Raw genomic sequence first — 21835 nt, forward strand, 5'->3', positions numbered from 1 at the left:
AGGTTCCTATCCACTGTATCACTAGGGAAGTCCTGTGATAGTTTTGAATAATGAAACATAATGGAGATGATGTACTGCTTTGAGACTGATATCAAGTGGCCTGGAAGTTTCTGCTTCCTGTTTTTGGTGCCCTGAGACTCGGTGTATGAAGTCCAGACTAGTGTAGTGAAAGGCCACGTGGAGAGCACTGGGCACAGACAGGTGAGTGAAGAAGCCTTCCTGGACATCTAGCCCAGTCCATCCTGATGACTCTAGCTCTAGCCACCATCTGACTGCAACTTTATGAGGGATCAGACCCCAGGTGAGAATTATACAGGTGAGTCAGGTCAGCCCACAGAACTGTGAGAGAAATAGCAAGTTATTGTTTTAAACCACTATGTTTTATTTACTTATTTTATTATACAAGTTTGAGGAGGATAGCATTATAGTTCAATATCTGTGTACACTACAGAGCAATCACCACCACAGGTCTAGTTACCATCCATCACTATACAATTGACCCCCTTCACCCATTTTGTCCACCTCCACCTCTTTCCCCTTTGATAACAACTAATGTGTCCTCTGTATCTATGAGTTTGTTTTTTTTGTTGTTGTAGGTTGTTTTTTAGATTCCACATGTGAGTGATAGGCTATGGTAGCTGTCTTTGTTTGATTTATTAGCTAAGCATAATATCCTCAAAGTCCATCCATATTGTTGCAAATAACAGGATTTCATTCTTTTTATGGCTGAATAGTACTCCACTGTGTTTATGTGTATGAAAAGTAAAAATGAAAGTGTTAGCCTCTCAGCTGTGTCCTACTCTTTGCAACCCCATGTACTGTAGCATGCCAGGCTCATCTGTCCATGGAATTCTCCAGGCAGGAATACTGGAATGGGTTGCCATTCCCTTCTCCAGGGGAACTTCCCAACCCAGGGATCGAACCTGCGTCTCCTGCATTGCAGGCAGGTTCTTTACCATCTGAGTGTACCTGGGAAGCCCGTTTATGTGTGTGTGTGTGTGTGTGTGTGTGTGTGTGTATATGTATACATACATACATATGTATGCACATATGCACATATACATACATACATAGCACATTTTCTTTATCCATTCATCCACTGACAGACACTTAGGCTTTTTCCATATCTTGGCTATTGGAAAAAAATGCTTCAGTGAACACACAAGAGTCTATGTCTTTCCAAGTTAGTGTCCAGAAGTGGAATAGCTGGGTCATATGGTAATTCTGGGCTTCTCAAGTAGCACTAGTGGTAAAGAACACACCTGCCAATGTAGGAGACATAGAGATGTGGGTTTGATCCCTGGGTTGGGAAGATCCCCTGGAAGAGGGCATGGCAACTCACTCCAGTGTTCTTGCCTGGAGAATCCCATGGACAGAGAAACCTGGCAGGCTACAGTCCATAGGGTCGCACAGGGTCGGACGCAACTGAAGTGACTTAGCACACACACACAGAGACACACACACTATTTATTCTTAATTTTTTGGGGAATCTTACTACTGTTTTCCATAGTGGCTGCACCAATTTACATTCCCACCAGCAGTGCACAGGGTTCCCTTTTCTCCACATCCTCTCCAACATTTTTACTCCTTGTCTTTTCCATAATAACCATTCTAACAGGTGTGAGGCAGTATCTCACTGTGGTTTTGATTTGCATGTCCCTGATAACTAGTGGCATGCCTGTTGGCCATATGTGTGTCTTTTTTTTTTTGGTACTTAAAAAAAAACTTTTTTTAATTGGAGGATAATTGCTTTACAATGTTGTGTTGGTTTCTGCCATACAACAACACAAATCAGTCAAAAGGATACAAATGTCCCCTCCCTCCTGAAGCTCCCTTCCACCCCCTATGTCATCCCACCCCTCTATGTTGTCACAGAGCACTGGGTTGAGCTCCCTTTGATATACAGCAACTTCTCACTAGCTATCTATTTTACATATGGTAAATTCTATTATGGTCAATGCTACTCTCTCAATGCGTCCCCCTCTCTCCTTCCCCTGCAGTGTCCACAAATCTGTTCTCTATGTCTGTGTCTCTATTCTTCCCCTGCAAATAGGTTCATCAGTACCATTTTTCTAGATTCCATATGTGCTAAGTTGCTTCAGTCATGTCTGACCGATGTGATCCTATGGACTGTAGCCTGCCAGGCTCCTCTGTCCATGGAATTCTCCAGGCAAGAAGGGGAGGGAGATGGGAGAGAGGTTCAAAGGGAGCGGGATATATGTATATCTATGGCTGATTCATGTTGAGGTTTGACAGAAAACAACAAAATGCTATAAAGCAATTATCCTTCAATTAAAAACTAAACTAGAAAAAAAAAAAATAATACTGGAATGGGTTGCCATGCCCTTGTCCAGGGGATCTTCCTGACTCAGGGATCAAACCCATGTCTCAATACATCCTGCATTGGCACGAGGGTTCTTTACCATCAGTGCCAATTACATGATATTTATTTTTCTCTTTCTGACTTACTTCAGTCTGTTCACCCACCTCACTAGAAGTGACTCAAATCTGCTCCTTTGTATGGGCTGAGTAATATTTCATTGTATATATGTGCCACAACTTCTTTATCCAGTCATCTGTTGATGGGCACCTAGGTTGCTTCCATGTCCTAGCTATTGTAAATTGTGCTGCAATAAACATTGGGGGTACATGTGTCTTTTTGAATTATGGTTTTCTCAGGGTACATGCCCAGTAGTGGGATTGCTGGGTCATATGGCACTTTATCCTTAGTTTTTAAAGAAATCTCCATTCTCCTCTCCATAGTGGCTGTAACAATTTACATTTCCACCAACTGTGCAAGTTCCCTTTTCTCCACATCCTCTCCAGCATTTATTGTTTGTAGATTTTTTGATGATGGCCATTCTAACTGGTGTGAGGTGATACCTCATTGTAGTTTAGATTTGCATTTCTCTAGTAATGAGTGATGTTGAGCATTTTTTCCATGTGTTTATTGGCCATCTGTATGTCTTCTTTGGAGAAATGTCTGTTTAGGTATTCTGCCCATTTTTTGATTGGGTTGTTTGTTTTTCTGATATTGAGCTGCATGAGTTGCTAGTATATTTTGGAGAGTAATCCCTTATCAGTTGCTTCATTTACAATTATGTTCTTCCATTTGGAGCTGTAGGAATTAACTTTCCTGTATGTCTTCTTTAAACTCAGAGGCTGTGATACTGTCAGCTTTGTTTTTTTTTTTCAAGGTTATTTTGACTATTTGGGATCTTTTGTGATGCCATGCAAGTTTTAGAACTATTTGTTTTAGTTCTGTGAAATATGCCGTCATGCAAGCATGCACGCTAAGTCACTTCAGTCATGTCTGACTCTTTGTAACCCCATGGATTATAGCCCATCAGCTTCCTCTGTCCATGGGATTCTCCAGGCAAGAATACTGGAGTGGTTTGCCATATCCTCCTCCAGGGGATCTTCCCAGCCCAGGGATCGAATCCATGTCTCCTGCATTGCAGGCAGATTCTTTACTGCTGAGACATGGGGGAAGCTTTTATAGCTATTATATTTTATTTATTTATTTATTTTCATTTATTTTTATTAGTTGGAGGCTAATTACTTTACAATATTGTAGTGGTTTTTGCCATACATTGACATAAATCAGCCATGGGTTTACATGTGTTCCCCATCCCGATCCCCCCTCCTGCCTCCCTCCCCATCCCATCCCTCTAGGTCTTCTCAGTGCACCAGCCCTGAGCACTTGTCTCATGCATCGAACCTGGGCTGGTGATGTGTTTCACCCTTGACAGTATACTTGTTTCAATGCTATTCTCTCAGAACATCCCACCCTCGCCTTCTCCCACAGAGTCCAAAAATTTGTTCTGTACATCTATGTCTCTTTTTCTGTTTTGCATATAGGGTTACAATCTTTTAAAATTCCATATATATGTGTTAGTATACTGTATTGGTCTTTATCTTTCTGGCTTACTTCACTCTGTATAATGGGCTCCAGGTTCATCCATCTCATTAGAACTGATTCAAATGAATTCTTTTTAATGGCTGAGTAATATTCCATTGTGTATATGTACCATAGTAACCACTATATTTTAGAGTGACTTGTCACAGAATGGTACTGAAACAAGTGGTAACTCATGTCTTTGCCTAGTAGGATCATTCCTTTTTGTGGAGCTGAGTAAAGAAATGTTGTGGGTTTCTCATTTTTTGTGGACTCAACTTGGTATCCTTCAAAGGTGTTGGTAAGGACCATGATCTTTGCTCTACTCGTTGACTGATCGGCTAGGACTTCAGATGGCTAGAATCCATGGGCCCTCAGGAGAAAGATAAGCCCACTGAATGAGAAAAAGATATAACCCCAAAGGAAACCATCACAATTTCCCCTTTTTGTTCTCTTGATATTACCCTACATTATTCATTATGAAATGTAGGCTGTTATGGTGATGAGAAAAGGTTGAACTGGAAAGAAATAGGCAAAATGTTGCAATATTGAAAGGCTTTTCCTTGTCTATACACTTGTGCAAGCTTACTTATGTGAGCTGAGCCTGAGATATCCCATCACTTACTCCTATGCTGCCAGTGGGTAGCTCAAAGTTGAAAGGTTTTCCCTGCTTCTGCAGTCAAGTGAAGTACCTATGTTCCAATTCCCATTCCAGCATTGAAAGTCTTTAAGCATATTTTTATAAGTACCCAGACAGACAGGAAATACAGTAAGATACAGTAATCCTGCCACTCAAATGTGGATGAATAAATTCTGTCCTAAGGTTACATGAAAGTCTGCTAAGTGCGCATGTCTAAACTATGCCTAAAGTTGCAATGAATTACTTGTCATGCAAATAAATATATTAGTAAGTCCCCGTAGAGAAGGATTCACTCTTTTGGCCTCTGAGGAAGATCAATATGCCATTGTGGTCAACAAAGACAAAAACATACACAGTGACATAAGGAACTGCTTTACAAATGAAGTTTCCCATTTGATGCTTAAATCCCCTACTTATGTCTCATCGTTATATAAAACCTTGATGTATTATGTCTGCACCTGTCTAGTTCTGACACATCTTAAAAACAACAACAACAAAAAAAGGAATGGGACCAGAGAAAGGAGACCCAGGAAAAGTGATCAGTGGCCAAAAGGACTCTAAAAATTCAGAGCATTCAGGGTAGCAAGACAAAGATGTATGCAGAGATTCCAAGGGTCATGCACTTTAGAGGTGGAATTAATTGAAAACATTTGCTGATTCAAGAGGAAGCAAATGGTGCTGAGTGGCCGGACCTGATGTAGCATGCCCTAAATATTGTTTCTAAGTTTTGCTTTTCTAAAAACCAGCCCTTGGTATTGACCATTTTCTTTTCATTGGTGGTATCAAGTTCAATGTTGGGTCCGGCTAAGCAGTGCAGCAATTATTTTTCCAAAAAGCCTGGTTTTAATTGACATTTTGGATGGGTCTCAGTAATAATGTTGCTTTCAAGCACTTTTCAAAAATTTAAGAAAACACTGTGGCATGGTCATGCTGAGTGAGTGAAAGTCTGACCCAAGATGAACTAATTTTGTTCAGAGCCTTCCTTCTCTCCCTTTCTGTCTCTTCCAGTTAACAACCTTGAGGATATTTTCCCTGTCCTTGTCCCTAATCCCAGTTAAATGACGCTGACTACTTAGAGCTATCGTTAATATAGTCTATTTATTATTTTATTTATGTTGAGATATTTGCCTTAAAAAATAGGGGCCAGAAGATAAACTGAGATTGCCTGGCCAAAAGCATTATTTAGCTTGGATGTGAAATGTAAAATTACGAAATTACTTATTCATCTGGTGCATAGCTCCAGCCTCATCCTGCTCCACACATACAAGCTCCTGGATGAAGGTCTGTTTTCTTTTTTCTTCTTTGGTACAATGTGAGGAATTCCATCTTTAGGGTGAGTTCTTTTCCAATGCCTGTGGTTATCAAAGTGCTTTTCCCAAGTGGAGAGAATATTAATTAAAATATAAAGAACATTTTGCTTTTGTGGCTACTATACTCTTGCCAATGAATGGCTGGCACCCTAAATGGGTATGTGTCCTTTAGATTCACAGCATCTCACACATGTACTGTTTTTCTATCCTGTGACCTGTCATAATGTCTAAGCTCCATATTTGAGGGACCAGTTGCTTATCATGAGATGAAAGGTTTCATACTAATTGCATCCACCATTCACTGAGCCAGCCTTAGCACTAGTTGTTTTATATACATCGTCTCATTTTGTGGTCTTAATAGTACTGTGTGTGTTAGTTCCTCAGTTGTATCCGACTCTTTGAGATCCCATGGACTGTAGCCCACCAAGTTCCTTTGTCCATGGAATTCTCCAGGCAAAAATACTAGAGTGGGTTGCCATTTCCTTCTCCAGGGGATGTTCCTGACCCAGGGATAGAATGCGGGTCTCCTGCATTGCAGGTAGATTCTTTACCATCTGAGCCAATAGGGAAGCCCTAATAGTACTATTAGTTAATATTAATACTGTGATTTCAAAATGTAGAAAAGGGCTCAGAAAGGCTAAGTAACTTGTCCAGGGCCTTTCTGCAAGTAAATGATGGAGCAGAGATATAACTCCAGCTCTGCTGAATGCTAAACTCTTTCTTTTGAGCAACATGTGCTTTTTAGATTGGAATGAATATAGAGCAGAAGGAATCAAGAAGCATGTCTACTTAAAGAGCTGGCCACCAGTAATATCATATATTTGAGAATTGGCTCTGGGTCCTGATATATCCCTGTTCCCACCATTCCCTTTGAGCTTTCCACATCTCTATTTTTAACTTCCTCAGAATTTTAGTGCCCTCCAGCTGCCCTTCCTAGGGAAGGTTTCCATATATCCCCACTTTCTTCTAATCAAAACTTGCTTACCCTTTCAGTCCTCTGTGCTGTGACAATCTGTAATATGATCCATGAGCTGGGACCACTATGAAGGTTTATTCCTTAAGAGGCACTTTCTTTTCATGTTTGCAAACATATACTGTAAAAAGCAATGGTTAACTGTCTCCCACATCCATTTTCACTTTCTTCCTTCAGGGGTAGAACCTAGGAGTTTCACTGGGCACAGGACCACATAGTAATGACTACACTTCCCAGCCTTGCTTGCACAAATTGGTTCAAGAGGTGGGGTAAGTGATGCTGAAAGCTGACCTAGTGTGATGCAGGAATTCGCAGGTGGGTGTGGCTTCCTTTGTGTCGAGGTGTGGCTACATGACCTAAACTCTGACCAGTTGGCTGTGAGCAGAAGTGGTGTGTACAAATTCTAGGAAGTGCCTTAAAAGGAAGGGACATACCCTCCCCTGTTCCTTTCTTGGACTAAGCAGATGAAAGCCACTACACTTGGGTTAGTGGAGACAGACAGAAGGAACCTAGACCTCTGACAGCATAGAGCCACCATATTGGAGCCACCATATTGAAGCTGCCATATTGACTTTGGATGGCTTATCCCCAGAAGGTTACATGTGAGAAAAAAAAGTTCTATCTTCTTTGCTGTTTGTTTAGTTGCTAAGTCATGACTGACTCTTTTGTGACCCCATGGACTGTAGCCTGCTAGGCTCCTCTGTCTGTGAGGTTTCCCAGGCAAAAATACTAGAGTGGGTTGTAATTTCCTTCTCTAGGGGAACTTCCTGGCCCAAGGATTGAACCTATGTCTCCTGCCTTGGCAGGCAGATTCTTTACCATTGAACCACCTGGGAAGCCCCTATCTTGTTGCCCCTAGCTTATACTGTTTTGGGATTTGCTAGATCAGCTGAACCGCTAACCTTAATATTGTAACTCCTAAAGGGAAAGTCCTGAGATAGTGTTTAACTTTAAAGGGGTGGCACCAATAATGGGCATTTGGGGGGCTAAGGCAAGCCACTGTGGTGACATGCTGGAGCAGGTAGGCTTTGGGATGCCTCTTAAATGTTGACCATGCAGTTGGCTGCCCACTTCAAATTTACATAGGCTGATCCTTGCCCAGCTGGCTCCAAGCTGCCACTGACATTTTCCTGGACTCATCTGCTTTTCAGGTAAGGGCTGCTGTGATCCTGCCAGAGTGCCTCTTAAATTGAAACCAAAGGAAGACAGTAGTCAAGGCCCTGAAAGGTCATGGTTGATATTTGCCATTGCCAGCCGAAGAAATGGAAAATTTATAGCATTCAAAATCTGGGATTCATTTAGGAGTAAAAAACATTAAGTTATTCAGCCTCAAAATTAGTTTCAGGCCTCCACTGGGCCCCCATATTCTTCCTAACTATGACACAATGTAGAGTTGGATCTGAAAGGGGACCCAGTATTGAAATGCCTCATCACTGTGGTACAGGAAACACCTCACTAATTCAGGCTCATTAATTAAATATTTGTGATATTTAATTCTTCCCAGGCTGGTCTGAGCTTACATTCTGTCAGATCTGGGAAGAAATGGTATGTTAGACTGATATTTAGTGAGATTAGAGCACAAATCATTAAGAGGAAAAAAAATTATACCTTAAATCCCTTGGAAAGAAGGATATAAAATATAGGAAAGTTTCTGTGGATTTCAGCACCTTAATTGCAAATAAAGGATGTTGCCAATGACCAGTGCATTTTATTTGTTCAGTGGAAGTGGACTCAGTAGAGAGTTCACTCTCAGTAGAGGGTCCACTCTTCACTTGGAGAGACTTTGGTGGCACTGCCTGCTTCATTTCTATCCATTTAAATGGCCCCTCCCAGTTGTACAAGCCCCTCCCATGGCAGCAAAATGTCACCCAGATGCCTGCATGGATCTCTGATTCTGGAATTCTTCTTGGCCTCCACCCAGGTTACATTGATGCAACTGGTTTTCTGCGTTTCTTCCTTCTTGAACACTCTTCTGGCCCCAGGCTCTCTCATTCCTATGGGTTGATGAGACCTTTGAAACTAGCTTGACCTTTATTTCCCTTGGCTGCATGATCTGCTCCAGGTCCTGCCTAAGTGACCAGGCTTTCAGCAGGCCTCACTCAACAGGGGGCAGAGAATGATCTGGAGCAGATGATTACATTTATGGATAGGAATGCGGCTGCCCTGAGAAATTTACAAGTCAGGCTTTTGTTAATTTGCTTTGTGTTCCCTCTTCCCCTGTGTGCATGCATGCTAAGTTGCCTCAGTTGTGTCCGACTCTGTGTGACCCCAAGACTTTCAAGAGTCTTCTCAGCACCACAGTTCTACAATCCCACTCCTGGACATGTATCTCAAGAAAACTCTAATTCAATACACACACCCCAATGTTCATAGCAGTACTATTATAATAGTCAAGCCATGGATGCAACCTAAATGTCCATTGACAGACGAAAGAATAAAGAAGATGTGGCATGTATATATACCTAAATCTAATACTACTCAGCCATAAAAAGAAGGAAATAATGCCATTTGTTGTGACATGGATGGACCTAGAGATTATCATATTAGGTGAAGTAAGCCAGACAAAGAGAAATATGTAATATCGCTTATATGTGGAATCTAAATAAAGAGAGATACAAGTGAACTTATTTACAAAACAGAAATAGACCTATAGACATAGAGAACAAATTTATGGTTACCAAAGGGAAAAGGGAATTAGGAGTCTGGGATTAACATATGTGTGTATGCTAAGTCGCTTTGGTCATGTCTGGCTCTTTGCAACTCTATGGACCACAGCCTGCCAGGCTCCTCTGTCCATGGGATTCTCCAGGTAAGAAAACTGGAGTGGTTTGCCATGCCCTTCTCCAGGGCATCTTCCTGACCCAGGGATCAAACCCCAGTTGCCCCCATTGCAGGCAGATTCTTGATCTCCCAGTTTGAATCAGCCTTACTGGGGCTGAAGGAGAAAGTCCTGAGTTACTCTGTTCATGTAGAGGGCTATCCTTCCAGTGAGAGCACTTCTTCATAGTTCCATTTTAAGGATGAACTGAGAAGGAAGTCAGAAAATTCAGAACCCTCATCTCTCCAGGTTGGTAAATTAGTAGAAGGGGAAACCTACCGAATCAAAATGAGATACCAGTTAAGAAGGGAAGGGAGACTATAGAGGATTTAGAAAGGGAGATGTCAGCTGAAGAGTGACAGATAGCATTTGAGTGAGATTGACAGAAGAGGTTGCTTGCGATGTTATCTACAAAGAGGAGCTGGCTGAGTAAGGCATGGCCTTCCCTCTGGGTCTGTCAATGTCCAAGCTGTTGGTTACTCAATCACCCTTGTCTGTACTATTTTATTCCCTATCCATGTATTCCTGAAGTGATCTCAAGCTGTGGTTCACTGTCCCACCAGGGCCTTCTGAGTAAAGGTGACCTGATGCCATCTCAGAACTGTTCTGGACTTGAAGAGAGCCATTTCCTTGTTTCTCTTGGAACCACAGGGACCCCTAAAGTGTGGAACATGGTTAGTGAAGGGGCTTTTTCTGAATGCAAATCACAAATGTATGCATTCTTTATATAAATGAAAAGATGCCACTTCTCCTTATACCTGAAGGAACATTAAAGAGTACAAAAAGGAGCAGTTCTAGAAAGTGATTATGAAACTGTAATTTATGCAAGATAAAACCTTAGAGAAGGTTCTAGGCCATGCAAAAGGGGCTTATTGACCACAAATGTCAGAGTACTATCACTTCACATCCCTTTTTATGAATGAGAAGAACCTTTACAAAGTTTATCTTCTTGATATGCCAGGGCTGGGACAACGGTGCTGCTCTGCTCCAGTCTAAGGAAACCTACGCAAGAATGCCTCCTCCCACCTCCGCTACCTTGGAAACCAGACAAGGTGCCTCCAACACCATTTCACTCCTCACCCATTTCCTCAGCATCCAGTGATTTTGGGGTCATTCCTTATCCACTTTCTGGCCTGCTGTTGTTCAGACCAATACAGAAAGCCTACTAAATAGTCTCTGGGGGAAAAGACAGTTTTCTTGGGTCATTTTAAAAAGTTTCTACAGTTTATTACTATTGTTATAGAGAATAACTAATATGTTTATAACTTTGCAATGGGCACATGTGGGGACAATGACAGTTCTGTCACTGTGTTATTAACACTAGGAAAACATCACTCTCTACTCAAGAATATTGAATAAATATTGTACACTGGCGTTTTCAGCTCTCAGTGTGTTTCACTTTTAAAGGTTCAAATCTTGGGTCAGCTTGCCAGAAAACATTACCTCATCATACTCTGTCACTGAGAAAAGAAAAAAAAATCTGAACTAAATGAAGATTGAATTTCATACCAAAGTGCTGAGTCCAAAGACCTTGGGGGATCACTAGACAAAAAAAAAAAACAAGAAGACCCGAAAATGATTTTGAATGATGTGACCTTGCGAATGAGTGTCTTGGGAGACTTGGGCCACAGATGTGAAGATGGTGCTGGATGCAGCGTAAGCAGAAGTGGTCAAGGCAAAGAACCATCATGCTCTCGTGTAACCAACCACTCATGCCTCCTTGCTTTGATGCAATGAACTGGAGCATGTTTTACCCCCAGAAAGTCTAGCTCAGATATCACAGACCCAGTTCTACAATCATCCCTTTAAGCATGCATTTGCAGCTTTCTCTCTCTTCTTAAATTCCCACTTCTTTCATTAAATAAAATCAATTGAGGACATTAAAAACTTTACAGAACTAAGATAAAAGAAAACCTCAGGCCCATGATCCCAGCTTGAACAATGTTAATATTTGGGAGCTATATGATTTTTTTCCACATTTCCCCATTTTCACATTTCAATGGATACGCCTTTTTCTGGGTGATGCAATAGGAACCAGAGATTTTTTTTTTTTTTCCCCCTAGAGGGGAAAATGCCATCCAGGCAAAATTAATCAACTGCCAATAGTCTCTCTTTGATGAACTGTGCCATGATTTGAACTAAGACCCCACTAGAATGCCTTTTAATTTATTCTTAGGTCCCCCTTTCACTCTCACTCACATTAAAAGTTGAATTATGATACAGGGACAAGATGAGGCTTTATCTGGATCATTTTAAAAGAAACAATCTTTCATCTGGGTGTAAGGGCAAATAAAACTCCCAAACTCTGATATCTGGTGAGATTTTACTATATTTTACGTGCATAAAGTTGTATAGATACTTTTGAAATGTGTCTTTAAGTCAGTTTCATTGGAACTTGATTGTCTGGGGGTATAGTGGCCACTGAGTTCTGGTCCTCTGTAATCACATGTGTGCTCAGTCACTAAGTCGTGTCCAACTCTTTGCGACCCTATGCACTGTAGCCCACCAGGCTCCCCTTCCATGGGATTCTCCAGGCAAGAATACTGGAATGGGTTGCTATTTCCTTCTCCAGGGGGTCTTCCCAACCCAGGGATTGAACTTGTGTCTCCTGTATTGGCAGGCGGATTCTTTACTGCTGAACCACTTGAGAAGCCTCTCTAATTGGAGGGTCTCTTGATAACTCCTGGTCAGCAGGCCACTGTTATAAAGGTATAGTGTCACTTAAAAGCCCCACACTGTTGGAAAAAAGGCAACAGAAAAAAATGCCTTCCCATATGTTTCCACTTAGTGTATACACAAATATTGCTTAAGTCTTTTTTGTGACATTCCATCCATCTTCTCTGTTCTGCACATGATGTTTTATTTAATATACCTTCATTTTATTACAATGGATCACATAAGCTGTATTCCCAAGACATATCACATAAAATCACTCTTTGTATTTGAGGCAATGATGATCTCTTTGAGTTTCAAAACAAATTTGGTACAGGAGAGAGGAATCATTGGAGCATAGGAGCACTCCCTGCAGTTTCACAGATAGTGAAGATCAGCCCCCAACAATCTCTGTTCAAGGAGAAGATGCTGGACTCTGTCTTTACAATCCACCAGAGGACAGTCAACTACTTGTTACCTAAATCCATCCTAAGAAGCACATTCAATTGAAGCTAAGACATGGAATACATGTTTTGAAAAGTTGTTTTAAAGAAACAGAGAACAGCACACACACTTGATTTCAGGGTGATTCTTATTTATAATTCCTAAATAGTACACGGAAGCCTTTTAGGTTATAGATACAAGCTGTGATCTTCCTTGTGTTTCAGACTTGGAGGTTTCAAAGCAGTGTCTTGTTACTCCTCAACATATGAGAAAACTCTCAGCTAATTGCTTCTTTACCCAAATTTAAGCATTTCTCATCAGCCTTCCCTGGTGGCTCAGATGGTAAAGAATCTGCCTGCAGTGTGGGAGACCCAGGTTTGATTCCTGGGTTGGGAAGATCCCCTGGAGGAGGGCATGACAACCCACTCCAGTATTCTTGCCTAGAGGATTCCATGGACAGAGGAACCTGGTGGGCTACAGTTTATGGGGTCACAAGGAGAAGGACACGACTGAGCAACTAACACTTTCATCATTCCAGGCACACTGGGATCATTTGGTGGATAAGGAATCATAGTTTCAGGGGGTGACGCTATAACTGTAACTGTTTAATTTTGCCTCAGAAACTCTAATGCCAGCATGGCCTTATCTTGTGGATCACTTCAGTAGCTCCATGTGAAGAGCAGGGAGCAGGAATCATCACTCCCTTATAGGCCGGAAAAGCTGAGCCACAGAGGGGAAAGAGAGGGCCCAACTCCAAGGTTTCTTGGACTCCCTATGTGGGGCTGTCTTGGCTTCCTATGTGGATATTTCTGTTAAATATTTTTGCTGTTTCAATAGGTGAAACCACCATCAACATGAATGTTAACCAAAACAGACTTCAAGTTAGTTGGCCTCCCATTTCTTTAAATCATGGTTCTAACTCTGAGAATTTCATAAACACAAAAAAGGACTGTCCTTAGGGCAGACAGTTTCTTTCCAATAAAAATTTCCTTACAGTGGCCTGCTTTGGTTTTCAATAGCTAAAAAGCTTGTACAAAAAATACACAGGGAGGATAGAGATGATTCAGGAAGAACTCAACAGGAGAGGGGAACTTCCTGGTGGTGGAGGGGCTGTGGCCAAGTCCAGAGCTGCTGGTCTGGGCGACTCCTGCCACCAGTGGAAAACAGGGTACATGGACATTTTCTGCCACGTGTCCTGATGACTCCTGGCTATGTGCTGCTTGATGCATGAGCCAGGGTAAGAAAGGGAACTGGACGAGCTGCAACAACAGGCTAAATTAAATAACTTAGGTATTTAGGATTAAAAACCAGGTCGAGCACTTAAGAAAACTGATTCTGGCATGGGGGAACCCCTGGCTCAGTCACAGCTGGGGTGAAGAGGATCTGGCGGTTGCAGACTATCTGATCAATTTGAGTCTGCTGTGTGACGGCCCAGGGAAAGTGAATGGATTTGTAAGTCACATTGGGAGGTCAGTGGCCCCTCACTCAGGTGACCAGCCTGCTGCTCTCTGCTCTGTGGTGATGAGATCCCACCTGCCAGGAAATTGGGGGCACCTCAGTCAAGAGGCTGTGGGCAAATTGGGACACTTCCCAGGAGAGCTGCTCAGTCGTAAGTATCAGTTGGGATCCTTGTCAAACACACTGATTCCAAACCCTGGATCTACAGAATCATGATTACCAAGGTCATCTATCATTTCTGGGCTTCCCTTGTGGCTCAGCTGGTAAAGAATCCTCCTGCAATGTGGGAGACCTGGGTTCGATCCCTGGGTTGGGAAGATCCCCTGGAGAAGGGAAAGGCTACTGACTCCAGTATTCTGGCCTGGAGAATTCCATGGACTGTATAGTCCATGGGGTCGCAAAGAGTCTGATACGACTGAGCGACTTTTCACTTTCACTTCACTTCTATCATTTCTACATATACTGAAAGCTTTCTGATACATGAAGATGATTAATTTGGTAAGAATATAGCACAGTGCCTGGCTCATAGTAAAGGATCTAATTATTAGCAATACAAAAAATGGTGAATAAATAAAGAACAAGATCTACTCTTAGCCAGTTGATTAAAGAAGATTTAACTGATACCATTTTCATCAGTGATGTGTGTGTGTGTGTGTGTGTGTGTGTGTTTGTGTTCCTCAAGCTGGTAGACATTGATGTTAACTAGGTTCAAAGTCCCTAAAGCAAAGCAATGAACCGTTCTCCTTTTGGAGACTTTCTGGTAAGTAGGTTGGGGAGATACATATACACAGAAGAGTTTTCTAATCACAGCTTATGAACTGCTCTGACTAAGCCTCCAATATAAGAGTAGGACTACCAAAACCCTGGTAAGGAAACTGGGGACTTCTTTACGAGAGGCTGGCTCTGAGAACAGATGTTCATCTGTGATGGATGAGGAAGTTTGATCTTTGGTGATCTTTAGTCTCACTGTTTTAATTTTTCAAGCATTGATTAAGTGGATGAAATAAAAAAAGCATAACAGTCTCTACATTGTAACCATTAGCAGAACTAAGAATGAGTTCCCTGATGTCAACATAGGGCAGCAATTGAGGCTCCTGGTTTGTTTTAATCAGAACCGAGATTTTAGACCTGGAGGCCCCCCACCCCAATTAAGTGGTGATCTAGGTGGGGCAGGGATATTTAATAGGCCTTTGGTCTTCTGTTAGCCTTTTATTAATGCTGAAAGGTATAGAGGTCAGATGTTCTCAGCTGTGTTTCCATCTATGCTGGGTTCCTGGCTGCTGTGGTTTTGTTCCGGTTATGATCTCTAATTCTTGCTGAAAGTTGGTCAAAGTCAAGGCCGGAAGTGCTGCCCCTTCTAGCAAAGCCTCAGGCTGGACTAGGCGCTTTGTGAAGAAGCAGCCTGGCAGGCACCACCTCCCTTTCCTCGCCAGCAGCTTTCTGCTCTTAACCTACCCTTGTTACTTTCATATCGTCCAGTGAGGAGGGCTTTTTCTACAGGGTCTCAATCTGTGACTGTGGCATATTGAATTGATTACTTTTAGACTGACAAAACACAATGGAATCTCTCTATTGACTTATCCTTAATATGAAAATATACAGGGATACCCAACTCCCTAATTTTTTTCAGTTTGAAAATAAAACTTCAACTTCCCAGCTGTCATTTATTACTATTGCCCTTAGCTGAAGTATTTAAAAAATAAATGTGCTTTAGAAATTGACCCAGGACTTCTAAAATCCACTGCAGCTGAATTCTGCCAGTTTAATTTTAATCAACAAAGGTATAGGGTTACTGTCCAGCAATTTTCCCACAAGGGCTGGGAGCGTGGATTGTGATAACATTTGCCCTCTGGATGGACATTTCTTTGGAGCATTCTCTCTCTTGGTTCCTCTGGATTTTCCTGAGTCCTCAAGGAGACAGAATCTCTTGTACTGAGCTCTCCGGGGATTAGGAGCCACACTGAAGAACTTGCCCATGAAAACCATAGATCTTCTGAAAAGTGACTCCAGGAACCAGCTGGGAGCCAGTCCTCTGGGATCTCAGCCTGACCCAAAGACAGCAAATTCACAAACCATGTGGCTGAAAGGGGACATTTTTTTTTCATGATTTTTTTTTTTTTCTCTACAAGAATCCAAGCTTTATAGAAAGACTGTCTTTCCTGTGTACCTCCTGATGCCTGGGAAAATGAATTGTGTACTTAGGAGCATACTCCTCATACACAGATCCCTCTCTCTGGGCCTATCCCTTGCCTTGTCCCACCCTTAATCTCCAGGAATTGATCAACAAGGTCATTTCCTCATAGTGACAGTCATGATGTGTGCCAGCCACCATTCTATGCACTTCAAGGACCATGCTGCATTTAGTCCTTACAACCTCCCGCAAGCTCATTTGGCAGGTTCAGTGAAAGTGAAGTCTTAGTCACTCAGTCGTGTCCAACTTTTTGTCACCCCATGGACTGTAGCCTGCCAGCCTCCTCTGTCCATCGGGATCCTCCAGGCAAGAAAACTAGAGTGGGTTGCTATAGTTAGCCAAACCCAGGCAGCATGTGGGAGAGTTAGGTTGCAAATCCAGCCGTGCTTCTTTGTAAAGTCTTGTTCTTCTGCTCTCGGCTAAGCGATTCTGAGCCCTGGATTGGTGTTGCCGATACAGAAATAATTCCACTAACTTGAACTCTCCTTGCTTCCCGCTGTGCTCCTGTAAAAGCAGGAGGATGAGGGAGCCATCTCTGTGACCTGGACTTGGGCCAGTATCTGGGACAGGAGCCCCTGAGGCCCTAAACTCTTTTGGTGGGAACTGCTGACTGGTGAGATGGACGTCAGTCCTTGGCAGGAAGCTCGAACAGGTCATTACACAGATGGTTTGTGAGTTCCCAGGACAGGAAGCAGTGGTCGTCCCCTTGAGCCAAGGTTTGCAGAGAGTGAATTGGGGCCAAACCTCATTTTTTTTTTTTTTTTTTTGCAAGTCTCACCAGAATTATAGATGGGGGCTGACAGATGTAGTTTATCTGCATTTCAGCAAATCATTTCACAGTGTCTCACAGCACATTTGAAGAAAAGATGGACAGATGTGGGCTGGATGTTTAGTTGCAATTTAGACGGTTTAGAGAAGGTTGAACAAACAGCATCCGGAGAGTGTTGATGAATGCAGCAATGACAATGACCATTTGTCCTGAGTGCCATACACAGGGTCAAGGGTGTAGCCAGCACTTAGCAAATATTTGTTGGTTGCATTAAACTCAGGGGGGAAGTCTTTAGTGGCCCCATGAAAGGGCTCTTTCTTTGATTTAGCAAACATTTACAGAATAGATGAGTTTGGGGAGTGGAGGGAGCAAGGTCTGACCCTCAGTGGAGGGAGGGAAAAGTCAGGTCTTATTTGCTTTGACCTCTGGAGCCCAGCCTCACAGACATGCTGATGACAGAGGACAGCATGGGTCTTTCACTGTGTTTGGACCCACTGCTTCACAGCACTTAGGAATTCTGAGGGGGAGGTTTGGAGACTACTGTGGGAAAATCGTGTGTGTGTGTGTGTGTGTGTGTGTGTGTGTGTGTGTGTGTGTGTGTGTGTGGCTTTCTGGCTCATTGCCCATCTAGAACCAGATCATCTCCTCTTATCTGTTTTTCATATTGGCTTCTGGTAAGACTCAAAGAATTCTCCTTTTGGCTCAAAAATGTTTGAAAACCACAGACTCTGATGGTATCTAAAATTCCTTCTAGCTCTAAAAATTAAGTGGTTCTTTAAAAGTGTGTGGGAGGAGGGGGTGCTAAAGGCAAAACACATTGTTAAAAAACAGTGGCTTTGTTTCCCATTTCCCTTTCACCTCCTCGTAGGCTCAGTCTCCTTGGCAAGTCTCTCAGAGGGTCCCCACCTGGAGGACCGCCATTTTTTTTCTTGTGAGTGCTCCCTCCTGGCTCTTTTTAAGTCCAACTAGCCTTCCTGTATCAAGCTGCCTTCATAAGTATAAATGACTGACAGCTTCCATTTACTTAGTGCAGATATATGGATTGCTAAAGACTCACTCTGAGAGAGATCTCTGATGGGTACAGTTTCAAGCAGTGTGGCCAAGTGAAGAATTTGAGGAAGGGTGCGAGAGATGTTTGAGGTTAGTGGAGGGTCCATGAATTCAAGCGAAAGTGTGGCCACTTGCCCAGGTTCATTAGTTCATTCAAAGCTACTTTTAGGGACTTCCTTGCGGGGCAGAGATTAAGAGTCTGCCTTCCAGTGCAGGGGACATGGGTTCGATCCCTGGTCAGGAAACTAAGATCCCAGGTGCCAGGGTAAGTAAACCTGCACACCACAATTAGAGAAGAGCCAGTGCAGCCCAGAACAAAATGAAACAAAAACCACTTTTAAAACATCTACAGTGGGCTAGCATTCTACTAGATACTAGAGGTAAATGTTGAGTAAAAATTAGCTCAGTTTCTATGCTCGTAAAGTTTACAGTCTAGAGAGAGACCATGACTTTACTTAAAAATTAATTAATTAATTCAACAATTATTCCCTGAGTGCTCACTATATGGTGGGATATAGCAGTGAATAAACCAGATGAATTTCATGCCCTTTGGGACTTATATTTAAATAAGTACATGATTAAACTCTGAGATGAGTGTGTGTGGAATGTTAAAATGGAAGTTCTGGCTGTGTTCCACAATGCAAGAGTTTCTAAGGAGGTGTCTTGCCATCAGTGCAAGTTTCCATGGCAACATCTGTAAACTGGCCCCATGATGCATGGACCCCTCAGCTGGGGTCTATAAATGGGCCGGGATAGGGAGAGGGGTTTGGAGAGGTGCTGTGTTTGTGTTGTGAGTCCCCAGTGGGCCTCCTGCCAGGGAGAGAGGTATGGGGAGAAGGCGGGGGGCTTCCCTTCGAGACTGGTGAGGTGAGTGAGGAACAGAGAGCTTGGAAACAAGTTCCCCGAAGATGGTAAGCACAGAGTTCTGGAAGCAGCCATAGCAGTGGAGTAGAGATGGCTGCCATGGGGTTGGCCTGGCCACATGTTGTCTGAATGTCTCCTGTGGAGCAGATGTGGACACGCAGAAGGATCCAGTGTGGAGCCATCTTGGATCCTGACTAAAGCCATCTAATAGCACAGAGGGAGTGGGAAGCTGGAGATGAACCATCCAGAGGCTGTGGGAGCAAGTAGACCAAGTAAACACAGGGCTAGAGAGACAGCACCCAGGTCACAGGAACCGCCTGAGAGGATCCAAAAGGAGTCCAGACACATCAGGGGAAGACGGAGCCAGCATTTAGCCTGGGCTGCGCTTAGCTTAATGTCCAAGATCAAGGAAGATCTATTCTTTCTCTTACCTCTGCTCACCAGTCCTCGCCCAAAAGGTGTAAGAAACTGGCTGATAAGCTGGGGTGGGACTGAGGAGGAGAAGAGTGAAGTAGAGAAGAGAGGAGAGACACCCAAACTTGCGCTTCATGGGGAGGCCAGCCCAGGGTGGGGAAGGGAAGACTGAATACCGGATGAGATGTGAGATTTTTGATTGATCTCTTAGATTGGACTTTCTGGTGGCTGAATTTAGGTTCCTCTTTTGATTGCAGATCTGCCTATAACCTAAGAGTGGGCCTAGGAATTGTGGGACCTGCTAAGTTCACGTCTGGTGGCAGGAGGAAAATCTCTCAGTGAATGAAGTATACAAGGGGTGGAGGGAAAGACAAACCGAAGTTTTATCTTGATCATGCACAAGTCATCTTGTGCCATGTTCCAGGTACCAGAGCTCAGAAGGAGGTACTTACTCAGCTTTGTGGGGCTGGTAACAAGGAACTGACCCAGCTACAGGGCAGGGAATGGCTTGGTCTTCCTGACCCTGCGGATGCGTGCATCATTTTCTCTTCTTGCTCACAAGTCCCAGAAATGCTCTCCTGGACTGGGCTCTTACACACGCTTGGTTCTTTACACACTTCCAGCTCTTTTTCTCTGACAGGGCTGGCTGTTAAATAATGTGGATGGCTCTGGTCTCAGCCCTGCCCTGGCTCAGCTCTGCCAACTGTGAGTCCCCCGGGGCTGGGGGAAGGGCCAATTTCTCTCCCACGGCCCACGTCAGCCCTTTCCGCTCAGGGTCCGCTGTCTCTGTCATGTCCCATGGCTTCTGGCACATGGGGCCCTGTCATCTGCTTGCAACTTGTAAAAGTCAGAGGAAACACTGACTGGAACCCAGGCCTCCTGGCATTCAGGTTCTTTCCACGAATCACTTTCAGGAGACAGATTGAGGTATTGCCCTGACACTCTGAAATGGAATTTATGCACACGCATGAAAGAAAGACATCTGGGCATTTAACAGAGTGTTAGAGACAGGTCTGGCAAACCCGCCAAGCCATGTGCTTCCATAGGATGAGCTTTTCCAGGGTGGGACTCTGGCAGAGCCCCGGCCTTTGCAGAAAGGACCTAAGGTGATGGAAATGGACTGATGTCTTACCAAGGCTGGGCTCTTTTGGAAGATATCTGTTTAATCTGATTCATAACGTACACCATTTTGCTTGACATTTTTTTTTTAACAGTATAGGGGAAAAAAAGAGGAAGGTCAGGTCCCATAAAAAAAAATAGCTTTGTTAAATGGGGTGGCCATGTTTGTGTGAGTCAGAAGCATAAAGCAGACGTGGGAAGGTTTCTTGTGTCTCTGTCTCGGGCAGTTGGCCATTTGGCTGAGAAAGAGATCACAGACTCCCTTGCCAGGGAGGCAGAGCTTAAAGTAGTTCAGAAAGTGAGTACCCAAGGCTACAGATTCAAGGTTTAAGCTCAGTTTCAAGGCTCAAGATGCTCTGTGTTTCAGGCCTCTCCCATGTAAAAGGAAGGCACTGGCTTTAGCAAAATGCTCATATGATGATCGCTTTAGGGTTAATTCGTACTTTGTTATTTATTTTGCTTGATATTTATCATTAATTGTATATGGTGTTATGTTATCTGGGCTTCCCAGGTGGCTCAGTGGTAAAGAATCCACCTGTCAGTGCAGGAGATGCAGGAGACACAGGTTGATTCCTGGGTCAGGAAGATTCTCTGAAGCAGGAAATAGCAACCCGCTCCAGCATTCTTGCTTGGAAAAGTCCCATGGACAGAGGAGCCTGGTGGGCTACAGTCCATAGGGTTGCAAAGAGTTGGACACAACCGAGCACAATTATGTTGTTGACAAAAACCAACAAAGAAAGGGGTACAGATGATGCTTTGTTAATAGTGTAAAGACATACCTAATTATGTTAATTATTAAGGCACAAGTCAGGTTAAGGGGTCACAGCTGGGCCACTCTCAGGTATGGCACCTCCAGTTTGAGCTGGTGCCCTACAGTTGGGCACTGGCCTCCTGCAAAGTGGGCCTGGGAACTGGTCCCCTCCCTGGGGGCTGCTGTCATGGAAGGAAAACCCAATGGATCTTCTTTTCTGCAAAGTAGTTGAGGTGCGATTCCTAGCTGTGCCTCTGCCGACACTGAATGAAATACCACGTCTAAGATCCTGGAGGACTCCCTTTCCCTCTGTCACCTCAGAGCTCTTCTCTCATCTTCCTCCACCTCCATCATCTCATCCTCCTTCTCCCTGGCTCCTTCTCTTGTCCTCTCTTCCTTCACTGCCTTCCTGTTTCTCCTATTGTTGAGCGCCTACCACTTGCGAGGTGTCAGAGGAAGTTGGGGTGGGGGGATCTCTATGAAA

At 43.4% G+C, this 21835-nt stretch overlaps 1 protein-coding gene and 1 long non-coding RNA gene across 2 annotated transcripts in view; one reads left to right on the plus strand and one right to left on the minus strand.

The window, feature by feature from the left end:
* LOC133064716 (uncharacterized) overlaps positions 1-11755 on the plus strand; it is a 90152-nt gene extending 78397 nt beyond the window's left edge. Inside the window, exon 3 of the long non-coding RNA XR_009694693.1 lies at positions 10601-11755. This is a non-coding gene — a long non-coding RNA (uncharacterized LOC133064716). The remainder of the gene's footprint in view (positions 1-10600) is intronic.
* ANTXR1 (ANTXR cell adhesion molecule 1) overlaps positions 1-21835 on the minus strand; it is a 251881-nt gene that overhangs the window by 16668 nt on the left and 213378 nt on the right. The window lies entirely within an intron of this gene.

The sequence above is a fragment of the Dama dama genome, chromosome 11, assembly GCF_033118175.1.
Source record: "Dama dama isolate Ldn47 chromosome 11, ASM3311817v1, whole genome shotgun sequence".
Taxonomy (NCBI): domain Eukaryota; kingdom Metazoa; phylum Chordata; class Mammalia; order Artiodactyla; family Cervidae; genus Dama; species Dama dama.